Source organism: Lates calcarifer, linkage group LG6 (assembly GCF_001640805.2).
Source record: "Lates calcarifer isolate ASB-BC8 linkage group LG6, TLL_Latcal_v3, whole genome shotgun sequence".
NCBI classification, from domain to species: Eukaryota; Metazoa; Chordata; class Actinopteri; family Centropomidae; genus Lates; species Lates calcarifer.
Window position 1 is genome coordinate 6,720,047 of NC_066838.1, and position 19,390 is coordinate 6,739,436.

Below are 19,390 nucleotides of genomic sequence, written 5' to 3' on the forward strand. Positions count from 1 at the left end.
CAGAGACATTGAACTTCACCTACAAAGACTTTTAGAAGACTTGCAGGTGACAGAGACAATGCATCTTTGTCACTTCTCCTCATGACACCATCATACATTTCTCCACTGACCCTCATGGCTGTGTTTAAAATCATTAATGATATACAACAGTATTTTATTTTGCTCAGTTCTCTGGAGATAACCATTAAGGCATGTCTACTGGACACAAATAGAAATCATGTCAGACACATGACCTGAATAGTGGTTCCTTGGTTCCCTCCACAAAAAGCCAATGAGATTTTTTCCATTGGGTTTTGGATTATTACAGAAAATAAACTGTGACCAACCAAAGTTTCTGGTCCTTACAGGTTTAGTTCATCAGATAATCTTCACACATGAACATCACTGATGTCTGAAACCTAAATCCAATCTTCAGAAGTAAAAAGTTAATGTTAGGCTATAAACCAACTACACTGTGGTCACGACATCAACATCTCCACCACTAAGCTTCCAACTTATCATTTCATTTGAACTCTTCTACAAAATCCTTTCTTCTTAGAAAGTTACTGATCGTTTGAAAGAGTGTGAGTAGAAACACAATGAGGCTGTATAGGTGGACTGGTGAGTAGACTGGTTTTCATGTTAACATCACCAACACCCTCTGAAGTCTCATTTAGACACTTGTTAGCGGTCGCCTTTTTTAAGACAAGTAAAAGCTTCAAACATCAGGAGTGCAGGATTTACTGACAAAATGCTAAAATGCTTACTTACCGGTTTTAGGACTCATTCCTGCTTCTCTCTATTTTACAGGGATGATTCTCTTCTCAGGTCGACCTAATAGTCTTTACTACAAATTAGTGATTATTAATGGGAAAACTGTTTCTAGTTATGCTTCTAATAAAATCTTACTCAGGTTTTTTTTGTGAATTTCTACAATTTCTGACAGAATAAAATATTTTCCCTCAAATATATCAAAGAGTGATCAGATGACATAATTAATGGAGCATCTTATCTCTGATAAGACGGCATTTCAATGCTGTTTTCACCCTATGATGGCATTTGTATTTTTTTTTTAAAGAGTGAATTAGTCTCCTCTGATCCTTGTGCACCCTGTGTTTTTATCAGTCAGTGGATATGATGATAGAGAGGGGGTGATGTGTAATGAGTACTCTGACTCCTGACACCTCTGCTCTTTCTGTTCTTCATGATTATTATTCTTCTTAATGTTTTGTTCACAGTAGAAGAAACCGATACTGCAGTCAATATGGAGTGCCCATTACACCAGGCCTTTGAGTCCTCCAGACAGGGAAACATCATTTTGTGAAGCTGTACATACAGCTGATTATCATCTGGGTCAACAGTCAGTTAACGTGTGAATTTACATTAGCTGGAAAGCTCAAGAAAAAAATGTTAATTACGTTTTATTTGATAAAATTCCATTTAAGAAGAACTTCTTCCTTCAGCTCAGTCCAGTGCAGTGATTTTAGGCCAAAACATTTTGTATTAGAAGCAGAACTGGCTCAGAAAAGCTTTGGTAAGATCATAGTTACACCAAAAGAAACATGGCTGAGGTGTCTGGTTTAGCCTCCATGGTTATCAGGCATGAAAACACGTTGCTACTTTCACTTTTTATTTTCACTGAAAGATTAGTTTGACTCACAATTTCTGCTCACGATGAAGCGAGAGCAGAGAGTCAACATATTGTTCCTGGTACTTTTCCACCTTTTCCACACAGAAAACCTTTTTTTTTCTTTCAATGGAAATTTACCCAATGTGAGCAAAATACTTCTCTCTGGCTTGAGTGAATTATTTCCTTTAAAAATGATTGATTTATGTCCACAGTGAGTAATGTTTATACAGTATTGTGTTGTTTAGAGAGAGTGTACTAGAGGTCGGGGTGGTGGAGTTTTTCCCCTTCAACACCAGCGTCAAACGGATGGACTTCCAACATTTGGGGATGTAAACTATACATGGATATATATATGGATTTAGATGAATGTAGCTGAAATACTGAGTATTAGTGCATTTATCTACCCTGATGTCAGAGTCATCACAGCAGCAGTTAAACCAGCAGATGAGCCAAACAGGTGTGTTGTGGAATAAGATGCAGTAATAATTGGTATGCCTCACTCTGCTTCTCTATGGCAACATGCCCCATCGGAGATTATGGGATACGACTGCGCCATCCACACACACCATCCCGCCCTAAATCCTCTGGGGCCAATTACACGCTGCTGGTGGCAGGCGGCAAGTCAGAGCACGGCTGTGGCTGCTAGACCGCTTGTGTGCACGCTGCTCCCCTGGTGATTCTCTGGCTTTGTGAAAAGAAATGAGGCTTGTTTCACCTCACAGCCAGACAAAGACCAAAGTTCAATATGCAGTTTTAAATATTGTAATGTAGGGAGAAAAAAAACCCAACATATAAAAAGCGATGTTCCATATTTTCTTTATCTGTTATAAACTATCATGGGGAGTGGGCTCTGCAGTCCCGGTAGTGAGGCAGACAGGGAGCTAATTGGTGAGAGACTTAGTAAAAATCAGTGGTTGAGTGCCGATCAGTGTAATGAGGGGCCTTTAAACATCACACCTGGGCTAAGTCCTCCAATTTCCTATAAGACAATGTAAATCTCTGTAATTATCCCATAGTCACCTGAGCAGAAGGGCTGGCTGAGGAGACAGGTGGATAAAACAACAGAAAGGACTGAACAGACAGATGCTGCACATTCAGTCATCAGGCCTCTAATTTGAGGAAACCTACATGAATAGCAGCTATTGATGGCTTAACATTGTGTCTATGACATTTCAGAGACCATGGAAAGATTGTTATTCATTATTCATCGCTGATGAATATGTTATAACACACAGGGTATAGTTCAGGATCAGTTTCATGGGTTGTCTGGTTTACAGTACAAGGTGTCTATTTACTACAAGACACGCAAAGCAAAGTATCGGCATACAGCCTCATCAAATTATTTATTCCATTATACATTTACTGCTTTAATAACTATAATCCATTTGAGTCCATCTGCAGTCACACTGTATTCTGACTAACAGTTGTGATGCTGATTAGGTGTTTTTTAGAGGACAGCCTAAGATATTAATATCTTTGGTGTGTGTATAAATACCCAAAATATGTGGGTCATACATGCCCAGCAGCATGGCTGTACAGTGTTACACCAGATCAATCTTGGTCTGGAGACAGTTTTTCTATTGTCCTGGTCTTGTTGGTGTTGTGACTTGTCTCCAATGTCACCTGCACTGGTTTGTGCTGTTTTTGTAAGTGCCAGTATTTTCCACAACAATGCATAAATATGTAACAGGTATCATACTTTCATAGTTAGCTTGTAAAATACAAGAATATTTTGTCTCTAACATGATTATACTTTTTTTCAAAGTTGTTATCACATTTTTAGCCATGCTAGCCATGCTAGTGGCTAAAAATGTCAGTCTGTCTGTCACTTTGGTCCAACATCTCAACAACTATTTGATGGATTGCCTTAAAATTTTGCACGGGCATTCATGGTCCCCAGAGGATGAATCCTAATAACTATAGTGATCCTCTCACTTTTCACGTGGCCACCATTGAGCAAATGTATGAACTAAGATGATTTATGAAGCTTTTTACTATGCTAATGTTAGCATTTTGCTTAAAGCACAGCTGTCCTTATGTACAGCCTCACAGAGGCTATAAGTGTGCTGTATGCTCTCAGTTTTGTTGGCAAATGTTACCACATGTCGTGGATTTACTGTATGTTGTTCAGGTTTCTATATGAAAATCAACTAACAGAGGCTTGTAACTCACTTCAAAACATCTGTATAGATTAAGTGTTATACACAGGTAGAATCAAAAACTCCAGTCACTTGTCTTGGTCCTCAGACCATCAGAAAGAATAAGCACCAGAGATGTGCTGGATGATTTGAGAGACTGAGTTTTATATCCAGGTTAAATTCTTAATTCATGGATGTTGTTTTATGATCCAGCAGCACTCAGTCAAACTCTTTTGTTTTTTTAGGAGGACTAAGTACCCTCTAAGGTGACCTCTTGTGTATAATGTGATTCTCAGTTGGCCAGGCGCTGTAAAAGCTACATCATGACTGCAGTTGAAGGCCGGGGGGGAGATACATGTCCAGCTTTACTAGTAACCTTGGATACTGAATACAGATCAGTGAACGGCTTCATGGAAATGCTCTGCAACAGCACATAGGGAAAGATAAAGCAAACACGAGTCATTGTTTTGCTTTTCTCAGTTGACGAGCTGTGGCATGGCTCCAGACTGAGATCCACACGTCAGCTGTCACGTTACTTTAAAGACACATATAAGCCTGTCAAACTGTTTGGTCACTTGTTGTTCAAGTGGTTAATGGTGTTAATAGTTTTACAGTGAGCACGATTTTACTTGTAACAGGTTTGTCCCAGCTCATCTTTTAATCCCAAGGATATCTGGTACTATAGGTACATCCAATACACAAACCCATTCAGGATTAAATCAGTAAAGCCATAAAACCCAGAACTAAAGCTGTGGGGCTGAGTCAGAGAAAGGTCCATCACACTTCAAATCGAAACTGCAAACTGGAAAACAAAAAGTCAATTTAATAAAAACAACAAAAAGTTAAAACACATTTATGTCTATTTTATACAAGGCAAATAATTTAATCATTTCTGCTCTAAATGAATAATTTGTGTACTTTAGTGTCATATATTTTGCCTCCTCCCCTTTTACATAGACAGAGCTGAAAAAATATATTTATTCAAGTATTAACTACTTATCTACTGAAGTATTGTATTTTACTTAAGTAACTCGATCCTTAGCTCCTTTATTCTTCTACTCCATTACATTGTAGTTTTTAATCCACTATATATGTATGATAGGTGCAGTTACTTTTCAGATTAAGATTTTACATTAAAAAACATACGATAAGCTTATAAAATAAAATGTATCACTAAAGATTAAACCAGTTGTGACTCCTTAAAAGAAGCTGTGTCTGGGTGTGGCCATTTGTCACGTTTCAACTGACTCTGAGGCTGCACACAAGAAACAATTTGTGGCACGACGGTGATGAATCATACAACATTTAAAGCAAATATGATCATTTCAAGAGCAAAAATTATTAAACTGTGCACACAGATGTATTTATTTTTTCACCATGACTCCTCATCAGCTTATTTTAGTTTTGTCGCTACATGATTTCTTTCATTAAATCCTTGGGCCAGTGTCTTGTTAGCAGTTGGCAGTTTGAGCATGTGTATGCAGGCAGATCTATTTGCTTCTGTGTGTTTGTGTTTGTAAAGCATCTGTTGGATTCAGTGCTGCTGATAGATATCCTGACATCCTGCCTTGCGTGACCTGCAGGCCAGATAGCCATCAGTACCCAAATAAGTTCACGTCAGGCCCCTGTGCTTCACTCCAACCCTCATTTGGTATGCAAATGAAAAGCCTGAACAAGGCAAACCTTTCAGGGCAGAGCAATTTACTAACTTCTCCCTTTGAAGAGACTGAGCTTCAGGGTTGAAGTGGTGAAAGAACAAAGCTAATAGGTTACTTTTAATGCTTAAGCACATACTTTCAGTCACTATTAACCAAGTCTGGTGGCCTGGTAAAACAGTAAACAACAGCACACTACAGTAGTAATGCTCAATTAAATATTTTTGTTAGACTTTATAGGCTTGAATGTGGCTTTTATTAGGATTATTTGATTGTTTAATTCATCTGGTTGCTCAGACTCAGAGACACTGAAGCTTTATGTTGTTAACTTAGAAGGAAAGTAAAGATTTAATTTCTGATTTCTGGGACTGGGTTGCAGTGTTAATAAGAGTTTTCTGTTGAGAAAAAAAATGAGCCACACAGCCCGAATCAGCTCATTATCCACAGAGAATCTGAACTGAGGCTTCACATGGAACTTTATTGTGATAACTGTCCCAGAATTTAAATATAAACCTGTGTGATTTGTGGATAACGAGTGATTTTATTGTACTTTGTATTGATTATTTCACAGACTACTTTCTATTTTATGGTTTACAAATTCAAACAATTGCCTTCTTCCATCTTTGCCAATGTAGTTCTGCAGTAACCTGTGCCACGCCCCTGTTGAAACAGGATACGGCTTTGGCATTGTGCTCATTGTTGAGAGACTAATCCCGACAATTACACTTCGAGACCGAAAGTGGCTGCCTTGCCCAGCGTCCAGCCAAGCCCGGGTCGAGTTTTGGATTAGGCCCCTGTTTGCCCTGGGGGGCAACCAGCCCCCTTACTCACTGCTTCCCCACCTCCTACAACTCAAACTGACCTCAAACTGCTGGTGTGTCTTTCTCAAGTTTTACTCACCTGCACTTTGTTCACCTGTCGCTCTCGCTGTAACTCAGCCAGGTTATTGTTAGGACAAGAAAAGGTGTGTGGACACAAAGAAAAGCAGAGGGAAGGCATGAGAGCAAAGGGCAGGTATTTCAGGTTATGGCGGGCTCATACAGCTGAGAAGTAGGTAAAGGTTTATGCATGCAATAATACCTCACAGGTCCACATTTATGAATATGAGGCCCCCATGGTGTGTCGGGCCTCATGATTTATTTTCTGTGCTTGGACAGGATGGGTGTGTTCGGACATTTGAGGGTGATGGAGGCTTAGCTGTTGTCTGTGTTGTAATAGGAACAGAGGAGGTTGTTCCCACAGAAGCCTGAGCTGACATCATAAAAAACACACAACAAGGTACCTGGGGGCTGATCGGGAGGGTGGAGGTGAGTGAACCGGTGAGGTGGGAGTCGGAGGGTAGGAGGGGTGGGGGGGTTTGAGTTTCGTCTCAACCACCATTGGCTAAAGGCAGCGCGGGGGACACACCTGTGAGCGCCAGAGGCTAAGGAGATTGGCTGCGACCTGAAAATTACACCTGTGGGGGAAACGGGGAGGAGGGGGGGTCAGGCTACATGTAAACCAAGCCCTTTACAAATTCAGCCTCCGTCTGCTTGAGGAGCTAAACCACCCAACACCGCCGACAAGAGCTCCTGGAAAAAAACAGGTTCTGCTCAGGCAGCTGGAAGATAGGTGACGCGCCTCAAACTGGTTGGTTTTGTTCCGGGGTTTGTCTACGGCTGCATCTACCTGAAAGGGACGGCTTGTTTTTCCCCTTCTAACCACCGCTCCAGAGGTCGACTGTCCTTCAGCGGGAGCAGGAAAGAGGAAGACTAGCCAACGGGGCGTCAAGAGCCCTCAGACAATGATGCCTCTTGTCTTGGGTTTATGGCTCGCTGACCACACCTGGGAAAGACGGGGTAAATTCACAAACGTGATCCCTTCTTTGTCTTCATTCTCCATCTTTAAGACTCGAGCTGTCGTCATAACCTGTTGCTCAGAGACGGCATAGTTAAAACTTTAAGGACATTTGTTCATCGGCTAAGATCAGGAAATGTGCGGCGAGCAAATTAGATCATCGTATGAAGCCCCTTGGCGATTGTGTGCTGATCTAGGAGAGTATAGGTAGTTTCGATGGGAAGCGAAAATAGTGTGTATCGAATTCCAGCTCCATTTAACCAGAGAGAAAGAAGAGGAAACAATAGAAGCCAACGCTCATTCCTAAACTGGACAGACCAGTTGGGGCAGGTAAAGGCAAGCTGCCAGACTTGTCAAAGGATATGAAGACAGAGGCTGACTCCTTCTTTTAGAGCGTTAAAATGTGCTTTCCCAGGAGACATCCATGAAATGACGGTATGAAACTGCTTTACAAATTAATTACTTGAAAGCAATACTTGATTAGTTTAACAAGTCGTATGCTGAGTGATAACTATACGAGTTCAGAACTAAATTGGCAACTTTTCTTTACAACCTGTTGAGCTGTAAAGCCTTGGTTATCTTTTTAGTGGAGTTTTTATTTCCACAGTCGACCCGTTACTGCTTTTCTCTTTTGGCATTTTAAGATAGAGATTTGATTGAACTGTGCCCGTTTTGTGTGCTTTTAGACTGAAAGAAAAGGAAGTCTATTATGAAGTGGACGTGTCTCGAACATAAAATGTCTGCTCATGTGTTTTCTTTGCCTCTGAGGTTTTGCTGCAAGTTGAGACAGACAACGGTGTTAGACTTATCGGAGCAGAGAATTTCCACCAGATAGGAGAAGGTTTACATTACTAAGTTTCCTAGGGCTCGAGATATTTTTAAGCAGATGAGGACTGTTGCAGTCTGGGAAGAAGAAGGGAAAATGGAGGGAAAATGTCGACCTCTTACTGTACAGCGTCGGCTTCAGAGCGAGGTGGAAGATTGTGATTGGTGGAAAGGGAAACATTTGTTCATTTCTTTCATAAACCTGAATAGCTGCAAGTCACATGAGCGCGAGTCACTGTGCCAGTGTACGGCAACAGGGTGGGAAGTGCCGAGTAGAATTTCAACAGAAAGCGCGATTTAATGATGAGGAGGCCAGACGAAATGGTGGACTGATTTAATGTTGTTTGTTCATGTTTGAGTCACAGGTTGGGAATCAAAGGGAACTGTAGCTCTTATCACCTCATGGGGGTGAGAGGTTAAGTTAAAGCTGCAGTTTGATTCAGCTGATAGGGTGAATGACACTGCATTACAGGCCAGGGCCATTTTTAAAAGTTAATGCTATGCTAATGTTTTAAGAATGCTGTTGACTTTTTTCATTAAGGAGAAATGATGATGAGGAAATATGATTCACATATTTTTTTTTTACATAATTATTTCCTCTTACAGTTTAAAAAATTTAAAAACCATTTCCTCTTTTTGGAATTATTCCACATTTAATCAACTTTAACAGATGTAATGTTACATTTTGCCTTCAGGAAGGTGAGAACATGAAAATCTAGAATAATTTAACAACAATAATAATTCTAATTTTCAAATTTCTTATAGATTTAACTTCTTCATTTCTCTATTTGTAATATTCAGGTCAGAAAGGCAAAAGGAGCCTGACAGTAAGACCAGGGACGGATAGGAAGCTAGATTAAAGTATGTGAAAAAAAATAAAAAATACTGTGCAGGAAAGGGAAAGTCCAAATCCCTTTTGATAATCAAATCTGTTGAATATTTTAGTCCTTCATTTGAAATATTCAAAACAGAGAGGTGAAATAACACTGAGCTGGGGGGAGGAGCAACTAGCTCTAAAATGACATATGTAAATTATAAGTGCAGTTTACATTTAGAAAGGAAAAAAACCCATGTAGCTGCAGCAGCACATGGATGATAAGCATTATCATGGCCTGAATATCAGAGCTACCGGCCTGCTCCTCAGTCGTCTCAAGGCCCAGTTAGGTGGTGCTGAGATAACGACCGGAGTTAAATAAGGTTTTGGGTTTCCCTGCCATTGTTTCCTCACAAAGACAGCAACTATTGATTAAGGGCCAGGCCAGTTTACCTATCGGGTTGTTCACTTCACAGCGGAGTCACATTCCAGCACAGAGGGCAGAGTTACCTGATCACGCCTCGCTTCGAACAGGCAAAAAGCGTGGGCAGCTGCAGCAGAGTGGTTGTAAGACTCCCACTGCACAGAGTACCATGTAGAATGGGAAAAACTCTGCAGCATATAACTTTGACTGGGAGCAGAAGAGGAAGTTATTTGGACAAAGGAGGACCAGTTGAGAGGAAGTTTGTTGGACGTCGGGGGTTGGTTAGATATTTCAAAAGGTGACACAGGACACTACTTTGATCAGGTACTGTTATTTTCACAGCTCGTTTCCACCAGCTAGTATTTTCTGGGCTAATCTTTTTTCACTCTTTCTTTCTCTCTCTCCTTCTTTTCTTCCTCAGAGGGCCCGCAGCACTGGTTTATAATGCTGATGATTAACTAAATAGAGTCTGGGAGAGCAGGTCTGCTTGGCTTTCTCATTTCATGGGGCCTGACTGACCAGGAGGAAGACGGAGCATTCTCAGGCAGCGGGCTGGAAATTCAAGATCTTTTTTCTCTTTCTTTTTCAGCCCCCTCCCTCCAAATATACTCACTTTACTTTGGTTTTGTTACATTCTTTCCTTGGGGTACCTTTCATGACGGTAAGGTTACAGGTGTATTCTCCATTTTCCTTCTCCACCTTGTTTCCCTGAACTTTTCCCTCCCTTACACTCTTTTTTTTCTTTCTCTCTCCTTCTCCCTCCCCTTTGCTCTTGTGTTCTACTTTTGCATTGCTTGCAGGATGACTGGAAACCTGTTCTTTCTTACTGAGCACAATAATGCCTCACCTTTTCATTTGGGCTTCTGTTGTGAAAGAAATCTGTCACGTTTGTTAATGTAATTTTAAAAAGAGAGGGCTCATTTTTACTGTTCTTTACCTCGGGACGGGAACAAAAATCTACATTACAACAATCAAATCTTGGTTGAAAGAAAAAGGGAACTTTCCACTATTAACCTACATGTTATTTAACAAAGAATATTACACATATATATCTAATATACAGTGTAATATACAGTATAATGACTATTTGGGATAATTTGATGGATGAATGGATAAAATACTACTTGTATGTTTAAGTTAGAGACTATTAATATACATTTTAACCTCAGTATGGGGTGTGAGGATTCACGCGGTGTACCTGTGAATGATCCACGTTATTCAGTAAACGAGGGCTGTTTCAGTGACCTTCTGCATACACTACGTAGGCTCAGGTCGAGCTGAGCAGCATTCCATCAGCCTTTCATCACTCAGCAAACAAAAAGACAGCGGCCTGAGAGGTCCACCGACGGAAAAAACATGGGCTTTTCTTCTCTTCTATTCCACAAAATATATGCTGAAACGGACCTGACAGCACTGCTTTATTAGAGCCAGAAGAAGTATGTTGCAACATAGAAACACAGTTACGCGTCTGATACAGCAGGATGTGGAACAGAAACAGCTCCCTGAGGCTTTTCACTTGGTGGCACTTTGGAGTGTGTGACGTGTGGCGTTTGAAATTAGTAACTGCCATGTATTGTGTGTGAAAAAAGCAGTCCTCCCAACCTCGCCGTGCAACTAGTTGGAACAGGTTTGGGCAATCATTAACAACTACTGTGGCCCAGTCTTCTGTGACAGCAAGTTTAAGCTAAAAACCCCAACCACAACAAGGGCTCAGCAGCTGTACCATGGAGAGGTGGTCTCCAAATATGGACTTCCCCACTCCTATTTGCAATGCAGTTCTTAGGCAATTCATGGCTCAGTTTACCACATTAAACTACATAACTTAAACAGATTAGTGGAAAGGAAAAGTTGCATATTTTAAGACAGATTTTGTTCTCATTCATTTAAGGTTGAGTTCCCCTTTTTTTTTCTCTCAGACAAAGGTATTTAAGGTTTTTGGTGTGCCACCCACACCTAGAGCTGCCTCAGCAGATGTCACATTCATTCATTCATTAACCTTTAATAATGGGCACTGATATCACACCATGTTCTACAAACAAAGATATCCCAGCCTTTGTATCAGTAAGTCCTGTTCGCTTTAGGAGTGTAATTACAAGCTTTCTCACATTTGGGTGATTATCTCCATCTTACGAGGCAGCATTGGATATCATCACTTTCTCTAATACTGCCTGGTAATGATGATGATAGTCATCTGTGGACTGCAACTAGACAAACCACTGTAGCAGTGTTAGCAGCAGCGTGCTCCTGGCTGGGGCCCTGGATCGGCTCAAATGCTCAAGCAGCAACAGAAATGGCTCTCAGGATCCATCTTACCTGACAGTGCTGGATTGTACGACTGTTGTTCTAACACTGTCTGGTAACGATGTTTTCTGGGTGACTCTGTGGTCTCCGATGTGACTCTAAAATCCAAAAATGTTTATGACTGTTGAAACCTGTAAGACTCCTTTGATGCTGTCCCTGAAGCGTTATCTTAATAATATGCAGGGTTGGCTCCGTATTCTGAGGCTGCGCGACTGGAAAATATTTGTCAAGTGTCTCACTTTTTATTCTGAAGTTAATCCAGAGAAAGAGTTAACTGACTTCTGTTTACTATACACTATAGATGCCCTCAGGCCGTATTGCATGTCGATCACCCAAAACTAAAAAGGAAGAGCGGCACAGATGATATATAGTGTTAACAGACAGGACATTAGCGTAAAAATACACAAACATTTATGAGCCTTTTATTTTAAAAAAGTTTAAGAGATGGATTTCTGTTAGAAAAAGATCTTCTGTGCAGTAATAGCCCCCAAAAGTCTGCTTGCATGTTGTTTTTTCACTTCTGTACTTACTTCCCTGTCTTTTTTTTTTTTTTACTTTTATTGCAACCCCACCGCACCCAAGTTATAGAATAGCAGTCGGTTGATGGTTCCACCGGTCCTGCAGGGCCTTATTTCCTTGTTCCCTCCCCTGAACAGTGTTGGTCTTTGTGTTGCGTGGCAGTGATTGGTCCAGCTAGCCTTACCTGCGTGGCACATCCTGGAACTGACACATGAGCTCACCTGAGAGTGCTTTACGGGTAAAAAAAAAAAAACTGCTACAGACACTTTGGCCTCCTCCCAGGTGACAATCAAATGATACTTTAATGCTTTAGTAGAGCTTTAGGCAGACACTAAATAGACTTCTTACATCCTTTAGTTGTGTAAAAATGTAAACTTGCACTGATTTCACACACTGCTGATTTAAAACAATAGAGATTAAATATGTCTGGACAGAAATGTGAATTTAATGGCTACAGCCTTTCAACAGACATGAGAAACAAAGACAAATAATAGACATGGGGCGAGCAGAAATCTAATGTTTGTTTAAGGAGGGAGAATTACCCCGCAAATATTGAACCACACCTTTATTTGCCCACCCAGCTCCATTATCCAAGCCACAGAGAAACATGGCTTTTTCCAGCTATCCCTTCTTTGTGTTGGTGTCACATACTTGTGTATTAATGCCATAATGTAGAAAGATTGGAGCAGGAGTTTATCGAGCTTACTTTGTCTCTTTCCTCGATCTGTTTGCTCTTGGCTTTTATTCTCTTCTCTGCATGATTGGCCAATTTATGTGTCTGAATGAGTGTAGCGTGTACAGAGGAGAGAAAAGAGGAACTCCTCGTTCCACCCTGTTTCTGCTACAACTGTTCTGTTTCCTCCAGCTCTCGTCTTCCTCTTTGCACAGGTAAAAGCTCAGAGGTCATCCTTCCAGCCTGTTGATAGGCGTCTTACCAGACATGGTTAGATGTAATTATTGGTGTCTAATACTGTCTGGTAATGCCGTCCATTAAATGGCATTACCTTCTGCTCTCTTACTTCCCCTCCTCTCTCGCTCTCGTGCATCTGACATGCGCTGTGTTGACAAAGGGCAGTCCAGGGAAGTACATCAACATATTTATAGTAGTGGCAGATGGAGCTGAATGATGATGACTATGGAACTATGATCCTCGCACTGGAAGATTGATTGATGTCTTGTGGTTTCTTCCATGTGACTTGAGTCAGAGTTTCTTCACTGAGCAGCAGTCCAGGGTAAGAGGCTGTCTTAATGAGTTCTGCGCTGTAAATGAGTTTCTAGCAGGAATGTTAATGTAAAAAAAAAAAAAATTATAGAAAATACTTTTATCTGTTGAAAGATCTACTTTCTTCCTCTTACTGTAATAACTGAATTCCTTTTGGGAACTTGGCTTTGCTCCAGATAAAGTAGAACAATGGGCACAGTTTTTGAAACTTCATTATCTATGACACACTCTGTATTTAATGTTGTTACTGCATTTATCCTGATATGATGATGTGTGATGTAAATGAAAAGACTAAATAAAATGAGATCAAATTTGAAATGTCTCTCCTGTTCATTTTCTCTTTCAGAATCAGTTTGTTTAACAGTTTATTCAGATCTGCTGTGCACTGGCCCTTTGTAGCAGTTTCTCTGGTAATTGTGAACTCTTCCCTCGGCCAGACCGGAATGCCGAGCCCTCGTCAGGTGTGGATCGGGTTACCACTGAACAGAGCTTCTTTTTAAATGCCTCAATTTACCCATGAGGTCCCCCCCATCAGCTAAGCCCTCATTGTGTCCCGGACTGTGGCAGGACACTGTGGAGCTAGCTTGAGAAACAAGAAGCACCAGGTGTATTTTCACTGCCAGAGACTTACAGTAGATACAGTTCTGCCTTTACCTGTGGAGATCCACACACTGAGTCTACCTGGTCACATTTTCTGTCTTCCATGGGAACACAACTCCCACACAGAGCCAGCAGTATGGCTATAGTGTTTAATTAGGCCTGTTAGCTGATGGGTTCAGTTGACTGGTTAAATGCAGCTCTGATTTTATCAGCTGGAACACAAACACAAAAACCATTTAGCTATTTAACATAACAGGCCCCAGGCCTCATTGGTCTCCCATGCTGAGGGGGGAACCTGACTTTCATAGTTTTGTACATTAAAAGCTCAGGAAATGAGCAGAGAGAGCGAGAGCAGCAGTATCCCAGATATTCAGAATTTTTGTTTTATTTTTATTTGACAGGCAAAATTTAATCACTAAATTTTAGCAATTCATCCTTTTTCCATCTGAAAATGAACTTACTACTAATATTAGCAGTTCATTCATCAGTTAGCAAATGACTTAAACAAAACTCAAATTCTCTGCACATTGTAAACTGTATTTAAAAAAATGGGCCTAGGAAAAAAGTGTTTCCTTCTTCCTAATGTAACCTTATTTTTAAGTAATCATGAACACTGTGATTCGTGGGCGAATAAGCTGTTGTAGAGCCACCTGTGGATCTCCTACTGTGACCAGTCAAAATAGCTCAAACGTATAAATATTATAATTTTAAAAAAATGTTTGGTCAAAACATTGTATTTTCTTGGTGGAGCAAGGATGTTGTGGAGACCTATTTTAAGTTGTACAGTTTAATCCTTGTCCAGTAGAAGTGAATGAGATGAATGTTTGTTATTGGGCTGCATAATGATGTGATATTCATGAGAAAGAGCACCAAATCTCAATCCAATTAAAACAACCATTCACACACATGATCTTTTCTGTGTAAAAGATGGAAATATAGTTTGATATATTTATGTGAATTTCTAATACATAATATTAATTACACAGCTGAAATATACATCTTTTTTTTATTGCACAGCACATATTGAAAATAATTGTAAAACTATCTCAACTATGATAAAAAAAAAACAGCACAACATATACTTAAAAAAAAAAACTGTCTTAAAATCTATTCTGAAATTGCTTCATCAAAAAAATAATCATTAATTATCTTGTATGTCACCAAAAAGTAATGTCTGATCCTCCTGTGAGTCTCAGTTTCACATTGCAGATACAAGTTAAAACATGTATCAGTAAAATTATAAAATAACCACTTCAAAGTTGTGTAGTAACAGGAGGTAACTGTAATTAGTTACTTCCCCCTGGATGACGTCACACCAGTGAACCACATTCCTGACTGGCGGAGAGCCTGCAGAGGATTCCTGCGCTGGTCTGTGCATGCTTGGTGCAGTCAGACAAGATTCCTGTCCTGCTGCTGGCTGAGGAGGACGAGGAGGTTCAGGCCTCACTGAGCTGGGTTTGCCACTGGGGTGGAACAGTAGTCCAACTGAGGTTAAACGGCTGTGACAGACCTGATGTACGTTAAAAGTGACGAGCAGTCACACACTCATGTACGCAGGAAAGATAGTCATAGAGGAGTGAAACAGATTACAGGTTAGGCCAGAAGGTTCTAATTAAGTTTTATAAATCCCTGTGGGAAAATGTGTCTGCTGTATTTGTCCTATCTTGACTATCTATGAGCAGTGAGCAGCGACAGTGCAGCACCCTGGACCAACTCCAGTTCTGAGGACAAATGTAATTTGATTCAAAGTAAAATCTATTTGGTCATTTTCAGGTATGGTCAGACAGAATATTACCATCTACTTCTTTCTCACTTACAAAGCAAAGAAGAAGGCCTCCTCTCAAACCTGTGGCCCCTGAACAGTGTCAGACTCAGGACTAGTCTTCCACACTCCACCCACCATCCACCACCACCCATTCATAGAAAGAAAAAAAAAGATGTGGTATTGTGTGGGTGGCATCTTTCAATTGAAAATCTAAGTTAAAAGAAATAGTTTATCCATCAAGGTTTCAGAGCGATCTCAACTGCTTTTCATATTTCCATCTTTTGTATCATTTGTGTTCAGCGCTCTTCAGATATTTCTGAAAGACATTAAAGGCAGCATAATGGTGTTACAATGACCCCTGTCACAATTTAGTTGCAATATAATCAGTCAACCATTGTCATCTCAGTGTTTGAACAGAATAATGTCGCTGAAAAAAAGCTGGCAGACAAAGACATAAAAGATCACACCACACACACAGCTGTGTGGAGTTGGCAGACAACCATATATAACAGATAACCAAATAAGACTGGACAGTTTTTTAAAACCTTCTTTCTAACTCAGAAAAATGTTAGTACTCCAGATAGTTTCTGTTTCTGCCTGTTAGACTCTCAAGGTCTCATAATTTTTGCTACATTACTGCAGGTATTCTCCAGCTTTCCCTAAAATCTTTAAATATTGTATAATAGACATAACTGATATTTGACCACCTGTGACGTTTTTCCTGCAACAGTTGCTCCTAAACCTGATAGGCTGGATGCTAGTTTAGCCTTAGCAGCCTTGGCCTGTCTGTTGCCTCTCCTCAGGTGGCTTTTACAGATGTGGTGTAACTCTAAAAATATTAAATAAAATATAATTATTTATTATATATTTAAGTATTCTTTAAGTATATTGTCATATTTTTTTAAGTGCAGTAATATGTCTTTTTTTTTTCTTTTTTGCAGTTGACTGTTGCTAATGCTAGCTTGTTTCGTTGTAGCTGGTTAGCTACAAAGAGCTAATAGCTATTTATTGTTCAGCTGAACCTTTCAAACCACAGGAAGACTGATGACTGTTAGTTATTGGCTTTTATGTTAGATTTCCATGTGCTCCTCACAACAAAGTGAAAGGATTTAGGTTAAATATCACCAAAGTGATCTTAAGCTGACTGATAAGCTAACCGATGCTTTAGCATTAGCTTATAGCAATGGAGTAAATTGCAGCAGGAAGACAATCACCTGATTAGATTTATCCTGCCAAATGTGGCTTTCTGTCAGACTTAGTGTGTTAGGTTTGTGTTGTTATTGCATGTGAGAACTGCCAGGCTGAGGCACTGTGGCTTAACTTATGTACACAAACAAACCCAGGAACATTAGGAGCATTGGCACACTTGCTCAGTATATGTCTAATGCTCCTGCTTTAAATTTGAACAGATCTTTTGGCAGAGCTGGCTGCAATCCCTTAATAACCCTTAGTAAATTTCCATAGTGGCTGGATGGACTCACCTTAGGTACACAGAAATGTCAGTGCCTAAGAAGGTGTAAGGAGTAATGGTCTTAACATTTTATGGATGAATGTATTTGTGTTTTATTAAGCTCCATCTCTGTACTTATATCTAAATGAATTTTACCTGACTGATTTGACTGATTTCTGAAGTACTAACCAGCTAAGTGCCCCACCGCCCATCGTGTCAAGCACACTCCTCTTCAGTTGGTGTGTTTTAAGGATTTGCTGAACCTGAAGCATCTCTCCCTATTCTGTCATGTACTTGCCTGTTGCTGTGTTATCGGTGAGTCATTTTCCACCTCAGAATCAAATCGTATTCCTCCTGCGTCTTTACATAGTTGTAGAGGGTGTAACCAACCAACAAGTGATGTTACCCAAGGAGGTTGCCCTCCATATGTATCACATCCAGAAAACAAGCTCTCTGAATGTGACCACAGAGGCTCAGCTGGGTGGGCCCAAGGTGGCTTTTCTCTGGCTTGTGATGATGGTGTGAAGTACCAAAGCTGCTTGGAGTATGTGAAGTCTTTATTGATGTACAGCACTGTGTTAAGATAGTAGAGGTATTCAGCAACAAAAATGGCACAAAGACACATCTTTAATGGAGCTATAAGTATAATACAAGTTTGACTAAATAATGTGTTTAGGCAGTAAGGGCACGTGTCTATTTATTTCTTTGTTTTACAAGACATCTGTTTATCTGAGGGCAACATTTGAAGTGGGTTAGGAAGTCAGTCTTGATACTCATGAAATTTGATGTCTTTGTGTTTCCATCTAGTATTTGTTACCAGTGGGAGTGAGTGAATACAGACCCTGGGAACATGGTGTTGCCCCCCCCCCACACCACAATCTGCTTTACCGGTGTAATTCTATAAGGAAATCATGAATAGTGCGTGAGAGAAAGAGAGACCCCATTGAGATGAGCCGTTCTTTACATTGTAACTTAACTCCATTCCTTCCACTATAACACCTTGACAAGGAGAATCCCTCCAAATAATAGGTTGTGTAGGGACACCATTGCTGCAGGCTGTGTCCCTGTAATTGCCGAGCACTTCCTGGTACAGACGGCAGTTGAGATGACATGGGAATGGGCGAGTCTCCCAAGACACACACACCTTATGGTGTCACCGCCCCGAGACAGCCAGATACACATTTTAGATAATGATACATATCACATGTTTCTCTTTGCCTTTCTGTGGAAATATCTCTGATTTTCATCAAGAAGTCATATGCGATATAGTCTATTTTATGTATTATTTGGAGTAAATAGAAGAAAAACTGTCAGAAGAGCACCACCTGCAGAAACTGAAATATAATAATTAACATAAAGAAAAGGAGAGGAAAGGTAAAAATGCCACATTTTATCCCACACAACAGTATCTGACTGAGCTCAAATCCAAATATAGAAGTTACTAATTAACATTTTAATAATGACCTACGTTTTACAACAAAGGAAACACAGACACAAAATACACAAGAATACATCTACACGTGTTTTCATATACAAACACATGTACACACACACACACACACACACACACTCTTGGCAGATGGTGAACCATGAGGTCGACAGGGCTGTAAAACAAGCCTGTTCTCTTTGTCCACCTACGCAGCACTTTGCACAGTGTGTCTATCAGATGGCGGCTTTTTATCAAGGTGTGGCTGACACTGGCTCCACACACAAAGCTCTGTTAAACAGGAATACGGGAGGCCCGCTTCTAATAACTGGGGTGCCATGGCTGGACTCGCATCATTGCCAAGCAGCTCTCTCTTATCGCTGCCATTTTGCACTCAGTCACCTATGGGTCATTTACAGCAGTGTGTGTGTGTGTGTGTGTGTGTGTGTGTGTGTGTGTGTAAATGACTGAACTGACAAGACTGTCTGGTAACAATTTGCACGTTGAGATGAAACCTACAGTTGTATGTATTTGAACTGAACCATGGAGAAAAAGACGATTATATTGTTTGCTGGGTTTTGTTTAAGTACATGTCACTCAGTGACAAGCAAAAAAGCCATAAACCTTCGCAATTTACATTTGCACTTGTTCTTGAACATATTCTGAGTACTCTAAATACACTTTACTGGGTGTGATTGTGCACTTAAAATACACTGGTGCAAGATGTATGCATTTCTCATCGTTAACTGACTGTATGTATAATTATACAGTTGCGTAGATGCTGGGTGTAAGAGGCACCCACCCCT